Source organism: Mercenaria mercenaria, chromosome 19, assembly GCF_021730395.1.
Source record: "Mercenaria mercenaria strain notata chromosome 19, MADL_Memer_1, whole genome shotgun sequence".
NCBI classification, from domain to species: Eukaryota; Metazoa; Mollusca; class Bivalvia; order Venerida; family Veneridae; genus Mercenaria; species Mercenaria mercenaria.
In genome coordinates this window covers 6,959,630-6,976,538 of record NC_069379.1, presented here as the reverse complement: position 1 = coordinate 6,976,538, position 16,909 = coordinate 6,959,630, and the positions used below count along the sequence as shown (strand labels likewise).

General features: G+C 34.9%; 1 long non-coding RNA gene across 1 annotated transcript; it reads left to right on the top strand.

Annotated features, from left to right (window-relative positions):
* Positions 1–10,471: 10,471 nt before the first annotated feature.
* LOC128551086 (uncharacterized) lies at positions 10,472–16,508 on the top strand. The gene is made up of 3 exons (XR_008368608.1): positions 10,472–10,774; positions 14,834–14,919; positions 15,922–16,508. It is a non-coding gene; the product is annotated as an uncharacterized LOC128551086 (long non-coding RNA).
* Positions 16,509–16,909: the final 401 nt, after the last annotated feature.

The window sequence follows — 16,909 nt, the reverse complement described above, 5'->3', positions numbered from 1 at the left end:
TGTTTTTCACGTATAAATTTCGATCAGAAACATACATTAAATTGCTCCAGTACGTATTTTCACGCAACCAAATTGCCGACCAGGAAGATGCTAAATTTGTCTAAATCAAAGTAACAGCGAACATACAATGCAATTAATCCGAAAGTAGCTGAAAAATGAACAGTTTGTGGAATTCCAGTGTCTATTTTTAGTCGTGTCGGGTGTTACTCGACTGGTTCCGTGTAAAATATTTAATGCGCTAGTTATAAATAGAAAATTGCAGAGACAGTCTAACAGGTGGTATTTTTTGAGTGAGGTGATCGAATGCTGTCTGCATATGCGAGAAAAATGAACCAAACTATTTACTAAGTGATTTATTTAATAGGGCAGGCAATGTCGAAAGCCGAGCCAAAAGGTGTTACGTCTGAATCCTTAATATCAAAGACTGATATGTCAGCAACAAATAACGGTAATTGCATAGCAATTGTAAACAAAATAAAAGTAGCTGTTAATAATAAAATATATTTGATATTAGTTTTATTGTATTTTGATAATACAAGTCAACATTAATGCTAGAGCATTGTGCAGAACTGTTATGGATAAAGAATGAAATAATTTTTATAATATAGTCTATAGTAGAAATGAAGTTCGAAATATCAAGACAAAACCCCATTGGCAAACTTTTGAAGTTCCACCCCCAGTTTGATGAACTAGGGGGTATAAAAAACCCACAGCAAAAGTCTGGTGGGAACCCTGTATATTTAAGAGAGTTCCCAAGTGTGGTTTATCATAGAATAACTCGTGTTCTTATGCGAAATAATTTATTACAAAAGGCCGTAGGCTTGAGTGATATATTGTTCACATATAAATGAAAAACTTGGATTATTCTACAATACATCACACTTGGTACTTGTTATTTTGATTCCTAACACAACATACTAAGTATCACAATGGCAAAAAAAAGGTAACTTACTATCTTACGACGGGGGGGGGGGGGGGGGGGGGGGGGGGGCGGGGGGGGGGGGGCTGGGGGCAGGGCCCCCCGCCGTGCTACGCAACTGGATCGGATGGCATCATTACATATGCGTGGGATATTTCAGAATTACTGGAGATAAATTTAAGCTTCATGACTTCTATAGTCCAAATAATAGGAGGTTTCGGGACAGCGTGATAACTTTTGACTGTCTGTTTTGTCCAAACTTATTCTGCATATATTTCTGTTAGTTGGGAATGTTTTCTGGTACATTGTACAAAGTATTTGTAATGATCACGATGATTACATCCCTGATAATAATTTTGCATTTATGTTGACATTAAAGCATAAACTATTTAACCCTTAGCATGCTGAACATGATTGATTCTGCCTTTGCGACCAGTGTAGATCATGACCATGCAGCGGTCAAGATCTGACATGTTCGTCATTCAGTCAGTATCTTTTTGGTAAGCAGTTTGGTTAACAGTTGATGATACTGTTGTAATTGAAAGATGGACAGGTTCATTATAGTATTTAGCAGGGTAATGGTTGATATTCTATTAATCACAATTCATTTACTGTGATTTACTACATGTAAAGAGGCATGCAGGATTAAACAGGAAGCTGAAAGCTTTATTTCTTTAATTTAGTGCTATATCAGCAGTAAAATGTTATTGAAACCGGTGTCAGTATTGATATTTCTACCTGTCACATCATATTTTCGAACAATAAGTCTCTTATTTAAAATTCTGGATTAAATAAATTCAGCCCATACAAAGTTTAAACCAACAAAAGATGACCCCAAAAAATTGTTTATTTTAGTGCTTCGACTGACCCATCAAAATAGTTCAGACCATATTTTTCAGGCAGTCAAGCTTGGGGCAAACATATTTTCGGCCTATGACTATGATTATTTCTTTCCTTATAAAACATTTTGTGAATGAGTAAAATGGTGAAGTCTGAAATTGTCCAAGAGTAATTTTATTCCAATTACTTTGTAAATCATAAACTAAAATGTGAATAAAAGATCAGTTTTATAGCATATTTTTTGGATGTAGCACCCACATATTTGTTTGCAATTCAGTTTTAATTTAGCATTCATGCTTTTGCTTCTTTTTATGCCCCTGGCATGTACTGATGAGGAAGGCATATAGTGATTGTCCTGTCCGTTTGTCCGTCCGTACGAGGTTAACCAAACGGGACCGCTTCTTCTAGCATCAATACCACTAACTAGAATAACTTGATTCTAATGCAGATGTTAACCTGTGACCATTTCACATCTTCAGACATCACCTGACCTCAGTTTGACCTTGAACTTGACCTCGTTTTAGACTTAGCTTGCTTTGTATCGACAAGGATGCCGCCGGGGGCATTAACCTTTTATTGAAAGCAGCTACTTGTTCTCCCTTAGCTTGCATCGGCTTCACACTCCGAATGGAACCCAATAGAATTTTCATTATACCTTCAATTATATGTTTTTGGGGTCATTCTTTTATTGGTTTAAAGAATGTGTAAAGCGTTCGTTTTCTTTTTACATTCCCAGAAAAGGACAGGTTTGTTGTTTGCTCCTCACCGAAAGTTAATATTTCAAACTTAGTATTCAAAGGGTTGTTCACTGAAAATTTATTGACTGATTCAGTGAAAAGCAAATAGTGCACATCCATGCAGAATGATCTTGGTCTGCGCTAGTTGAAAAGGCAATTTAGTAATAACCGCAAGTAGGCTGAATATTATCTTAAAAACTGTTGTGTTGACTGTTTACAAGGATGTGACTAACAGAACAGTTCATACAAGTATATAACAGAATTAAAGTGATGATGAGAAAGCTATTATTTGCAATAATTGATAATATTTGTCTTTCAGTTACATGTTTGGGTGGTATTTTCGTTACAGAGAAAGGACCAACATTTGCATTTTTTCTGGTATTATGGACTCTTTGACTTACCAACTGATTCTCAGAGACAACCTGCTACCTTTTGTGAAGGAAAAATTCCCTGATGGCTTTCTCCTGTATCAGGTACTATTTACTTGTATCATAATCACATAGATTGAGTTCTTTTGTGTTTTAGCTCACCTGTCACATAGTGACGTGAGCTTTTGTGATCGCCCGGCCAGATCCCATCATGGGTTCGAGAGTTATGGCCCCTTAAAGGACCAGAATTTTTGCTATTTTTGGCTTGTGAACAATGATAAAGACAATATTTTGCAATCAACTTTAATCAGACTTGCATACAACTTGTATTGGCATAATGTCTGGGTTCCTTTCGATAACTGGCGAGATCCTGTCATTGATTCCAGAGTTATAGCCCTTTAAAGGTCCAAAATTTGCTATTTTGGCTTTTGTAGCCGTATAGAGACATCATTTATGGTTTGATTTGATACACACTTGCAAAAAATCTTCAGTAACAATAAATCTTGAATTCCATGACGAATCTGTGAGATACAATCATAGGCTTCCCGAGTTGTTTTATATCTGATTACCTCGCCTGATTGTAATCAAAATGGATTTATATCAGTAAGTACTTAAAGGACTCATTTGAAATTTCATTATTGTCATTAGTTGGACAGAGACAATCAGGGTAGATAACTATGGATTGTCAAAAGACTCAAATTACCTCCCTTTATTTCAAATGAAAATAGTTATTGAAAGCAGCTACTTGTTAACCATTAAAATGGTTATATCTCCGTAACAAATGAAGGTACTGATGATCAGATCTGAAATTTCATTTATGTCAACAGATCTACTTGGACAATCAGTGAGATACATATTGAATTTATGACAAATGACCTCCCTTCAATTTTTATCTAATTGAATACACTTTAGCAGCTTCTAATGAGATTGGTTTGAAATGCTATTTATGTCTTTCATGGTAAGAAATAGTCATGTTAGATAACACTTGAGGCCACATTTATGACCATATCTTAATGAAACTTGATCAGAATGTTAATCTTGATGATCTTTAGGTCAATAGGTCAGGTGAGCGATACAGGGCCTTCATGGCCCTCTTGTTTTTTTCCTTACATGACATGTATACGGTACGTGGTACCGATTATCAGATCCGTTCACAATTTTCAAATTGGATCTAACTGACCTAGTCACAATTATTAGTGTGAAAAACGTAAAAGAAACATTGGAAAACTTTAATGGAAAACCTTAAAGTTTATAAATCGGCTTTTGCATGGAAAAGTGTCTGATTGGTCAAGATTTGTTAATAATGTTCGTCACCTGATATTTCCGACCCTTGAACGTTAATTCATAGTTGGTACAAGAAGTTAATTTATAGTGCATAATTATAAACTGGGTACAAATCGTTTATATATATAGTGTTCTCATTCGTTTTGGAATAAATATATGTATGTAAGTTTTAGATACTGGTCTTTTTACACCCATATAGATATTCATGTTCAATTATTTTGATTCACAAAGTATCAAAAACATTCAAAATTAAGAGTGGTAAATATTCACAATTTTAAGAAAAAAAACGCTAATTTTCACAATTTCTGATACCCATTCACAATTATTAAAACAAGTCACTGACATTATAATTAGATGTCCATATCACATGGCTTAATGGCGGAAGTGAATATATCAGTTTTGGCAGCTTATGTAATATATTTTAACACATGTTTAACCCTAACCCTGCTAAATTTCTATATGAAATGAACTTGCCCATCTTTCAATTTTGACAGTACCATTAACTGTTAAAAGTGGTACATACCAATGAGATACTGACTGAATGGCAAACAATGCAGATCATGATCAGACTGCACTCTTGCAAAGGCAGAATAAATCATGAACAGTCATTGATCAGCTCGATCTAAAGATTTCACATCTATACCTTCTTTGTCTCTCTCCCCTAAAACACTTTTGACCCAAAGTCATCAAACGTTATTCAGCTCATGAACTTGTGCACCATAATTTTCTTACAAAGCCAGACCAGAGTTATGGCCCTAGACTTATGTCAGTACTCCTATTGACCGGCTTTTTGCCAACATTTAGGAACATTAATAAGAATGTAAGCTGACACTTAGGGGTTTGTGATTTATGAGGACATAAAAGTTCGTGTCGCACATATCCTATAAGGTATTTGACCTAGTGTAATGAAACTTAGTAGGAATTTTATTTAGCAAGTGGAATGTTTGTGCAGCTAAGATTTTGTTTTGAATTTCTGTCTACATGGTCTATGGCCATTAAATTTAGTAAATATAAGCATAAATGGTATACAAGTTTGAGTCAAAAAGTGTTAAACTTAATAAAACATGGGATCATGTGAAGTTGTGCTCATGGTGTTTTCTTTCAGATTTCACTACGTCAAACAGGAGTTGTGGTCTTTAACTAAGTGAAAAATAAACAAAAATTGCTAAAAGTTTGTGATACATATATGTTGAGAAATATTTCACCTTGAGTTAATCAGTTATGAAACTATGTAGAGTGACAGGAGTCCTATCCTAACTGATTACATGTACATTAAGTAATAAGGTTTTGATAGATTAATACACATTTGAATATGTTATCAGAACATTCTTATAGCCTCAGACATATGTATAGCAGTTGAACTGTCTGTCCATCTGAGATTTTACCATTTTGCTTACACCTTCATGAATAATGTGGTTTAGTTCGTTCCTTCAGGGTCATATTACACTCACAAAATGTATTTGTCTGGGATTTATGTTGCCCTTGCAGGTATTGATGGTGATGCAAGCTAAACATTTTTCAAAAGTAGTTGCTTATGTGACCTATATATGTAAGCCAAGAAGTCAAAAGTTGATATATTAGGTCTAAATATTAGTGCCTTAGGTGAATTACTAAGGCCATTCGAATCTCGTTCAACCTTCGGTTTAAGAACTCTGAATTTCAGGTTTTTACTTATTTCAGGACAATGACAGCAAGCACAAAAATAAAGAAACAACAGCATGGCTGGAAGAACATAATGTCCAGACCATCATAACCCCTGCCTCTTCACCAGATATAAATCCAATAGAGAATGTATGGGCAGCCATGAACGATTTTTGGAGAGGAAAGAGAAACCGAGAACAATAGGAAGCCACTTATTTCCAGAATAAAAAACTACTGAAGACTTTGACCCACTGTGTGTGGCACTTTTATAGACAGTCCCTAAAAGTTTTGCCAGAGTGTTTTGAATGAGGGTACAGCAACGCAGTACTAGTGAATCATGACTATGGTCTGCAGTGCAGTTCAGTATTGTGTTCAACAGGACATTATTCATAATTGATTCTGTGACAATGGGTTTAAATATGATAGTTTTGTAACTTTTAAAATGAAGTTTAGTGGAACATGTTAATTGACCATACTCTAGACACTTGGTTTAAGTTCGTCAGAATGTTTGTCTTATTTCAAATCTGCGTGAGCTTTGAAATAGAATCGGTCATAGATTGTTAGCTGTATTTGATTGATTGACATTACCGATACCGTATTATTAATGGCGCCTTTCAATGTTTAATAACAAAATGTATTTAAAACTGTAATGAATGTTCCATACTGTTGTTTTCTTTTTCATTTTAATGCAGTTCGGAGATCAGTTAATCCACAAGAATCCTGAACAATGTGGTCACCGCAATATGCATTCTCCGTTTGGACCAAAAGATGTCATCCATATTGGTGACACACATAGTCACAAACACATAAATGTCATTGTTAACAAGCAAAAACCCCACTAATTTGTTTGTTTCTGCTGCAACAGTGTTTTTTTCTGCGACCTCTTTTACATTTTATGGGCGTAAAATTGTTTACCAGTGTTCCCATTCACGTAAATATGTACGTTATTCACGCACAGATTTCACATTCCACGTAAAGAAAAAGTCTCCCGAGGGTGAAATCACGCAAAGAAAAGTAAAACAGACATCATTGTGTTTAATCAATATTTCGTAATATCGCCGCCATGTACCTTCACTAATTAAAATATTTATTCAATTCCGATGCAAATTGACAATTTACTTTCATTTTCGATTCATTTTGGTAACCCAGATGCGTGACGTAGTGGATTGGTATTAAAACTCGATAATGCAGTATCGGTAGTGTACAGATTATTCACTTTTGCGGTACACAGTCAGCCACACAATTTGATGTCACATGTTTTGTCCGAAATGGCCGCACAGCGAAAAATTTCCGATATGTTTGTAACTGCGTGTGGGGATGTGCAACATTCGTCCAGACAACCCTAACAGCATGAAACTGACAACAGACCCCCCCCCCCCCCCACACAACACACCACACCCAGCCCCTGTTCCCCTTGTGTAAAGCATCCAGAAAACCCAGTGCTATATAGGACCAGACAGGGCAACACTAAGAAAACTTAGAAAAATTGTTTATTTCTTTCATTAGAATCACTTTTAATTTTGTCACCCCCACATTTCATGTTTCACCCCCCAGATTTGTTTGGCTGGAGGTGAAAACACCCCCGGCATAAAAATGTAGTGGGAACACTGCTTGTGTAATAAAAAGATATATTCTGTAGTAAATACATCAAGAAATATGACAATTAATTGCATAATCAATAATTTATGGGAAATTTGCTAACCCCACCAGAAAAAAAGTAAGATTTTTTTTTTTAAATTGAGTAAAATGCTGATAATTTCGTCAATATGCATTCAAATCACTTGAAATTTTCAGTGTGTCAGTTTTGTACCATTCCTTTCTAGAAAATAACAAACATTAAATTATTTGACAACATTAAGGCAAAAAACGAGAATATGAGAAACCCTGAGAATATGAGAAACGGGGATAATTTATAGTCCTAAAATATGACCTGACAAGTGGCATAACATTTTTTTTTTATATTTTCATTTGTCAGGCTGTTACAATGAAAATAAAAAATAAAATGTGAGATTGTTGAATAAAATGAGCATATACACCTCTAATATTTTCGACTTACAATGACACACTATGCAACGAAAATATATAAGCCAGCCTAGGTTTGATATATATGCAAATTGGGAGCATCTAATTTTATTTTTCTGTGGACATCGTTTCTTGAAAACCCTTGTCCCTTGGCGATGATCTCCCTGTCACCGTCAGTGACCTTTTTTTAAGTTATGGTTTCCGGAACTAGGAAATCTCGGTTATTGGAATCAAAATTTGATTTAATGGGTGGGGCAACGGTAAACTCGATATTTGTCAAATACATTCGCCTGATTTATTAGTTGATTGATTTATTAGTTACTATGCTCACCAGTTTACTGGCAGTCAAAATCATCCGTGATGTTACCTTAGCCAGGGAGCCAAGTACCAAATATGCGTCTGAAAACACGTTCGTAAGTACTCCATTGCTGTCAGCCTCCTGAAAAAGTTTTCTGATTGGTCAAACGCTTCCCGAGTTCAGCTTAACGTTTACGAAAGATCTGATTGGATAAACGGTTTCACGGAATTTCCCGACACGGTTCTGCTCGTTTCTCGTTTTGATGAAATTTGACTGGATACACGGTTAACCGATCGTGAAACGTGTACCGTTGGAGATGCGTGTCTCGGGCATTAGCAAACAAGAACGCACGGAAATTTATCGCGAGCTCCACTGTATATACGTATATTAATCCTTTTCAGACTACATTCCTCCAAAATTTTAAAGCGGCGAAGGTGAAAGCATAATACATGTAGTAACATATAATGACAAATGGGAACTCAACTGCACAGATCATGTTGAAGTTGGCACTCACAAACATTTAATTTACAGAATCCATACAAAAATTCAGAAAGAGGTTTATAATCTCAGTAAGATAGTTATTAAACGGATCAATGTATAACAAACCTGTTGTACAAAATTTGGCTTCATGTCATAACTTCTGCAAATTCTTCGAGGTAATGTATAACTCATAAAGAATTTTCCCTCTACTAAGTAAACTGAAACGCCGTCTTCGCTTTTACCATCATATTTCACTGGAATGTAATATTATAATAATACCCACTGAAAGCAAAAAATCCATTATGTAATTAATGACACACTCAATTTTTAAATTATAAAATTCCATATGGACCCAGTAATTGAGACAACACAAGTTATTAAAAGGTCTGCATGGGAATCAATTATCAAACCCATGTCATAAGAAATAAAATGCTAATAACCATTACCTACGAACGATGAAACGATGAGTGATTCGTTTTATCTAATTTTTGTTTTTGTTATTTTTTTATCTTTATGGCGCCATATTTAAAAATTCAAGCACGATTCTTTACTTTTTAACAGATCACGGTAAGTTGAAACTGTAGCGAAAGCGAAAAGATATCATATAACTCCGTAATAAATGCAAAACAATACGATGGCTGGGTGTGCAGCAGCCTAGACTAGCTCGTGAAACGTTGTATCTTGAAACATAAATATTAGAAATAGGAAATAACACATGACTTAATAAATGTTAAATTCAAAAAATGTATTCGATAACACCTTCGTATTACTTATTATATACCTCATAAAATTTGAGTAACAAACAATTCTCATACATCTATACATGTCTCATCTTCATTGCTGTATCAAAACAAAACCTGCATATTGAATATTCTAATATGCTTGTCTCTGTTAAAGCTGTTCAGGTACATTAATACAATTCGCTTAAAATCAGAATGTTGAGCCAAATATACATAGGGAGTGTGGCCGTACGGGGACTTCAGCCCACATATACCTAATTAAAATTGACGCATTGAATTTGGTCAAGACCATTTTATTACTATCATTTTCACGCAAATTTTAATCTATATACCACGCATTCCTTAGCCCGAGAACAAATGTAAATGAATCACATTGTATTTACGATTATTGTGCAAGAGCTCAGTCTAAATACATATATATATGTATATATATATGCATTCCAGTTAACTGCTTTAAAGATATGTTGCAGTTGTGTTAGCTATAAGATGATCTAAACTCAAATGTTACTGAATAATAAAACATAGAAGAACTGAGACCCTTAAATTAACATCATTTCAGCAGATTTCGTGTTTTAAGAAATTTAGTGACCTAGATGGCATTCGCAAGTCACACATAAGTGTCTGTAAATCATAAACAAATTCACGAATGATCACTTAATATTAGAATTATTTAATGCTAAATAAAACTGTAGTCGGAAACAAGGTATTTTCGAAAAGGTAATAATATAATAGGGAATCGAATCCCACTACGGTAACATACGAGGGTATCCAAACAACACATACTATCCAAATAAAAAAATATGGAGTTCCGGTTTAGACCATGGGCGTGCGACGACCCCGATGAAATTCGGGATATCACGGTCTTCGTTAATGTTAATAAGCGTCCGTCAGATCAGTAGGCGAAACGCAATATCCGCACAATAAGATGTCTGCGACCCGAAAGAATATTCAAAGTAAGCTGTTAATTTTGTTGCGTCAGAAGCTAATCAGCCGGTAATGTGACTACACTGATATAATTTGTGATACAAACATGCTTTATTCAATACTGAGTAGCATTTTTAAACGGCGACATTTTGAATATTTTTATATTTACTGTTCGGATACCAGTAGAGTGAGAGTGGATACTGTTACACTGGCGCTGACATTTTGAAAATTTGAGAAAACAAAAACATTCTCCAACGAGTTCTTCAGCTCGGGGAATGAGAGAATAGATTCACCTTTGTGTCGCTTTTCAGATCGTATTTTAATTCCTTTCCGGTACTTTAGTTTCTTTGAACTTCTCTGTTACTCACTAAGCATACAGTATTGAATTTTTAAAATAAAGAAATCCGTGATTTTACTTGCAGGCATGACTGATAAATGGAATTATTTTACTTTTATATAGAATATGGATGGCACTCCAGTACGGCATGTGCATGGTTGGACCTGTTGACATTTTTAGAAACGTGAGTAACTAACTTTCCATTGTATAATAATAATGTAAACAAACACCCCACCCATAAAAAGCATAGAAATTCCTTATTGTTCAGCCTTAGAAATATAAGGAATCGGGTCGGCTTATAGAAAAAAATATAGATTTTAAACAGGCTGGTAACATTGCCCGATCGGGCTTTCGACATAAAAACTAACATTTTTTGAAAAATAGTAAAGATATTTCTTTCAGACTTGGTTCATATGACACAAATTAAAATAAAAATAACTTGGTTGCCTTCAGTTTTGGTAGAGTTATTTCCCCTTTTCAGATTTTTATGACGCATATTTTTGAAGTCCAAAAACAATTATGTGTTAATGCATTACATTATGCTATTTGCTTTTGTTTCGTATATTCCACACTCATTTGACACCGTGCAAGTTGAGCTTATGATTCTGCCAATAAGCTGTGCTCAGCCTAAATATAGGGAACCGGATTGGCTTATAGAAAAAAATATGGATTTTAAACAGGCTGGTAACATTGCCCGATCTGGCTTTTGACATAAAAACTAACATTTTTTGAAAAATAGTAAAGATATTTCTTTCAAACTTGGTTCATATGACACAAATTAAAATAAAAGTAACTTGGTTGCCTAACTTGCCTTCAGTTTTGGTAGAATTATTTCCGCTTTTCAGATTTTTTTGACGATAATTTTTGAATTCCCAAAAAATTATGTGTTAATGCATTACATTAATCATTTCATTATGCTATTGGCGTTTGTTTCGTATATACCACACTCATTTGACACCGTGCAAATTGTCAACAGTCGGGATAGCGTGTGATAAGCGCAACTTGGCGCAGACATGCAATTCAGCTCGATCTTTCTTTGGAATATGTAATACTGTTTACATGTCGTACTGATACAACCACATTTTAAAATAAATCCGTACTGATATGGCCACATTTTAAGATTAAGTCATATCTGATCCCTTAATTCGTAATTACAAAAATACAGCCCTTATCTGGAGCTCTGAAGCATGCTCGATTAGTTGGTCAGAATTATGAAGGAATTGAATTCAAACTGTTCCATAAATGCAAGAGTTTAAGAGTTAGTCAGAACCATAATCATGCAGAAGATGTAATTACTTTCACAAATCACAGGGCTCAAATTTTGGACTCGCTAAATGCAAGTCAGTTTCATGGAATGCGTGTTAAGATAAAAATTTCACACAATTTTTTTTGCAAATACAAATAATAGTCAAAATTGTTGCGGTTTTGGTTAATGTTTGTAGATTCGCTTTCATTTGAGGATAACAGAAAACACAACATCTTTTTTGGTTAGGTCATTATTTTTTTTATTTTTTGGTTTACGAACCGCCAGGATGACACATGGTTGTAGGAGGAGGGAAAAAAAATAAAATTAAAAAACAGAATCAGAATTTTTTTTCTCCGTAGGAAACGGACCTTTGAGAGGAATATGGGTAAATTCTACATAACATCACACAGGCTGCATGTTATAATCTTCTTTCCCACTTTTGATGCTTTTTCCTGCAAATATACCTGTGACCTTGGTTATATTTGATTAAAAATGAGCCTTGGGGCTTGTCATAGCAGCTTGAGAAAAAATTTTGTCTAGGTATTTCTGTGAAATTACATTAATATACAGCTGGGCAGGTAGCTGTAACATTTTTATTGAAAGGACTGTACTATACATAAAAACTTCATATATTCTCACAAACTAAATGATTGGAGACATAGAAGTCATATGCTAAACACTGACTGAAATTAATACCTTCTGTTAAAACAACAGATGGAAGAATCTAATATTCCCCACATTTGAACAACACTGTCAGATCTTAAACCCATGGATATATGATTTTACACTCAGCAGCTTTCAAGCATCTTGGCTGTTTATAGACCCAGTCTGAAACTTAGGGGTACAGCTATATGACAACATACACTGCACTGTGCCTAATAAGCAATTATCTTTTTAAGTGTTAGGAATAGGAAGTGTCTAGCCATCTGGAAAACAGACACCTAGCCTATGTCTGTTAACTGGAAGCCTTGCCTTTCCTCATATGTTTTTTTTTGGTATTTCATTAAAATGCGTAATTCATAACTTATAAACAAATAGGTTACCGGACGCCAAAAAGCTGTACAGGCTAAACGTTTGCTTTCCGGGCCTTACAATTTACAATTACACAGTTTTAATGTCCCCTGTACCAGTTTATATCATCAAACAAAAGTTCTGTCATCACTGTGTATTTAAATGATATTTTTTTCGGGAAAAAATGCTTTCAAGTTCAAGTAATAAGCGGTGCATAGATCTATGATAAAATCACCGTAATAAGCATTGCGCTATTGGAACGAAAGTTACCATAAACGTAGTTGTATACTAAATACAGACTGCATATCCCGACAATTGGCCATTTTTTCAGGAAAGCACTACATCGCAACTTTGAATGTTCTTGCATTTTCATTAAAATTACTTTAAAACTTTGGAAATGATACAGCCTGGGCGCAGCCATTTTTAAACGTTTCGTAAATTGCGTAACAAGCATGCTGATTGGGCGCAGTATATATCGGAAATTTTAATTGGACGTTTACGTCATGCATGAGATATGAAGTTAAAAATAGAATTATAGGAATTCCTAATGTTGATTTGACTCGTTCGCCGTGACGGATATTCGAAGAACGAGACTTTTTTTTTTCTTTTTGGAATACGCGATGCATTTTTCTTCTGCAAGCTTTCATGTCATAGCGGAGGAAATAAAAAAATCAAATTTTTCCAATTTTATTTTTTTTTCTGAAAACACGTTTTTTTTGAGCGGCGGTTCCGTAAACCGAAAGATCAAAAATAAAAGGCCTTAGCCATTTTTTGTTGAATGGATTACTGATTATATTAAAAGAAATGTAGAGGTCTATCTTATAATTAAATCTAGAACGCAGGCTATCTTACTAATTCTTACATGTATACAGTTGAATCGGTATTTATAATATTAAGTACGAAAATTTGCCTTGCCGTAGTTTCAGCCAGTAGTTAAGTTTGTAACGCCATCAATGATGCGTTCCAAATTACTTTGAGGGTCATTTTGAGTTATAACGCACAAAATTGTATGCCAAGGAAAACCGTGCAAACAATATTGATGTTCTAGCATGATTTTTTAGGATATTCTAACATTTTTAACTGAAAGTCTAAATTTGCAAGTAGATTTCAGATTTAGCAACAAGAAAAAAAAGCTACGTGCTAAAATTTGCAGTACGTTGGTCAAAAAATTTAAATTTGAGCTCTGCAAATGCAAACTGAAGCCGCTCACATTACTTGTTGTTCCGATGCATTCAGTTCCTGTTCTTCTAGGAATCCCCAGTCGATCATGTCCCAAACAATATGATGAAGTATTTTGAGGGTATGAGCTAGACCAGTTGTTTTATGGTTCAAAATTCAGCTTTAAGTTCAGGCATGTGAAATAATAATTTGGTGTCAGGCTGGGAAAATTTTCTATCTAGTTGCCAGAATGGGTTAGTTGAAGTCTGAGTTTTGTACACTGCACACATACTCAAATATGTTTAAAGTTATATTTATACATTTATGAATCATGGCCGTCACATACCAATAAACAATTGTAGCATTTTGTCGGCTCCTGTGTTCATATTAAAATGAGGAAGGCAGAACAGATTCTTCTAGCTGCTTTACAAGTCTGTTTTTGCATTTTAATGATATCGAACAAAGTGAAGGTCATAGACCACCAAGTCAAAAAGGTACCTGGAATTCACTGGGTTAAAGTAATGTTTTGCTGTTCTGGCTGGTCAGTCGTGTAAACAAACCTATACTCATATATTTCAAAACTGAAATTTTTAACCGCATTTACTTTGTTTCATTGTACATTTTGACAAAATTTGCTACTGTTTTATTTTCATTAAAAAGTTTTATTTCACAAATTTCTCCCGCCATGCCAATAATATAATTGTGGTCATTTTATTGGCATGAAAATTGAAAAACTGCAAAAAAGGTGTTAGCCTTTTAGACCTTTGAAATTTTAAAACTGCTGTTGTCCATGTTTTCTTAATTTGCTCACTTTTTCACTATTTTCAGGCATCTTGGTCTATTATACAGAGTATTGTTGTACTGCTCCAAAGTGCTTGTTGACAGACTGAAACCACTTGCTTGCAGCTCATAAGGTATTTCTATCTTTCTGTTTCTTTATTATATAGTTGCAGCTGTGGGCAGCAGTTTCAATCATTCAAAAAGCATGATAATTACTGTATACAAATTAGTATTTGTGTGCAAAACTGCACTTTTTATGCTTTAAACATGGACAGTGATGTTATAAATCAACTTACTAATGCTCTGGAGGCATAACACCCCTATTTGTATTTATTTTTTGACACAAAAAAATTTTCCAAAAAGTCCCCCTAAAAATAATTTTAAAAAATCCAAAGAAAAAGTTTTTCCGACCTACCTACCATAATTATTTTAAGCATGTTACCGGAAACAAAGAATTTTTTTTAGGCCTTAGTAAAGACTCCCATTTCATTTTCTTGATGAAAAAACATTTCTGGACAAAACCATAAAAATTAATACATGATTGTATGCAAATTTAAACAATTATTAGCTCGATCACATGTCACAGGGTGACAACATGAGTTGATGTTCGTCATGTGTCAACAATTTGTAAAAAAATCTTCTTCAGAACCCTTGGGCAGATTTACACCAAACTTCACAGAATGATCATGGGGTGGTCCTCTTTCAAAATTACCCAAAAGAATTTAATTCCATATAGAACTCACCGAAAAGAAAAACTTTGAAAATGATTTCTTGTCAGAAATTGTTAGCCGGCAGGGCTTTTCATCCTTATATGACAGAGGCATATATTCGGCCACTTCCCAATCCAAAAATATTGCATTTTTTCCCAGCATCCCAAAATGCAAGGTAACATTTCCCAAAAATCACATCAACAAATGGTTTAATTTTGTTTACAGCTTAGTATTACCGGAGGAAGCAGTTCTCAGATATTGAATTTTTAGTGAGCTTTTGTGATCGCGCTGCGTCCGTCGTCCGTGCGTGCGTCCGTAAACTTGTGCTTGTGACCACTCTAGCGGTCACATTTTTCATGGGATCTTTATGAAAGTTGGTTGGGGTCTCTTTTTATCAATTTACAATGTTTGATTTGTGTTTTACAGGTTTACTTCTTGAGAGCAGGCAGCTACAAAATGAAAGGTCAACAAATCCAGTATACTTGAAAAGCAAGAAAGAAACACCAGAAAATATGAAAAGACAGAAATACAAGGGAACTTTAATAAAAAAAAAAACTTTTAAGGATAGGAATTCAGGATTTACTTGGAAACTAAATTTATTTTGAGAGCAGCAGTGATTGACTAAGATCTGTTACTTTAAGAGATAATGTATTATCACATTGGTTTTGTTATTGTCGAGCCCGCTTGCAGAAGCGAAGACATAGTTGTCCAAATGTCTGTTCGGTGTATGTGCGTGTGTGCGTCCGTCCGGATTTGTTTGTCCAGACCATAACTTGGACATGCATGGAGCAATCTTGTTTATATTTGGTATGAATGTTAACCTCAGTGAGACGGAGTGTCATGCACAAACCCCAGGTTCCTATATCAAAGGCCAAGGTCACACTTACAGGTCAAAGGTCAAATTCAAAAATGACTTTGTCTGGAGCATTTCTTCTTCATGCATGGAGGGATTTTGATGCAACTTGGCACAATTGTTCACCATCATGAGGTGGAGTGTGATGCGCAAGAACCAGGTCCCTAGATCTAAGGTCAAGGTCACACTTTGAAGTCAAAGGATACAAGAATGACAACTTTGTACGGAGTATTTCTTCTTCATGCATGGAGGGATTTTGATGTAACTTGGCACAAATGTTCACCACCATGAGACGGAGTGTCATGCGGAAGAACCAGTTTCCTAGGTCTAAGATCAAGGCCACACTTAGAGGTCAAAAGTCAGATACAAGAATGACTTTGTCTGGAGCATTTCTTCTTGATGCATAGAGGGATTTTGATGTAACTTGGCACAATTGTTCATCATCATGCGACGGAGGGTCATGCATAAGATCCTATAATTACTTCCCTTTGTTGTTATTATAAATAGCTTACATTTGTAACTTTTTTATTACTGGTCATAGGGAAAAATCAAGACCACTTT